The sequence below is a fragment of the Myotis davidii genome, unplaced genomic scaffold (assembly GCF_000327345.1).
Source record: "Myotis davidii unplaced genomic scaffold, ASM32734v1 scaffold200, whole genome shotgun sequence".
NCBI lineage: Eukaryota > Metazoa > Chordata > Mammalia > Chiroptera > Vespertilionidae > Myotis > Myotis davidii.
In genome coordinates this window covers 645,537-645,837 of record NW_006293700.1, presented here as the reverse complement: position 1 = coordinate 645,837, position 301 = coordinate 645,537, and positions in this window count along the sequence as shown.

The following is a 301-nucleotide window of genomic DNA, read 5'->3' as shown; positions in this document are numbered from 1 at the left end:
TTCCTCCCCACCCTGCTTTCCTCCATCCAGCCCCTACCCCACCCCAGGCCTTCACCACACTACTGTCTCTGTCCATGGGCTATGCGCATATGCATCCTGTGGGTTTTGTTCATTTGTTTGTTTTGTCCTTATGCTTATGTCAAAAAAGTGACAGAAGCAATTGTAGGAACACCTCCAATTCCACTTCTGAGACACCTGTGGGTGGACCAGAATGACACATCAGCGGATTGCTGTTTTGGGAGCAAAATGGCTAAGGAGAATAACAATCACTATATGTGAAGCATACAGCTTATTTTCTCTG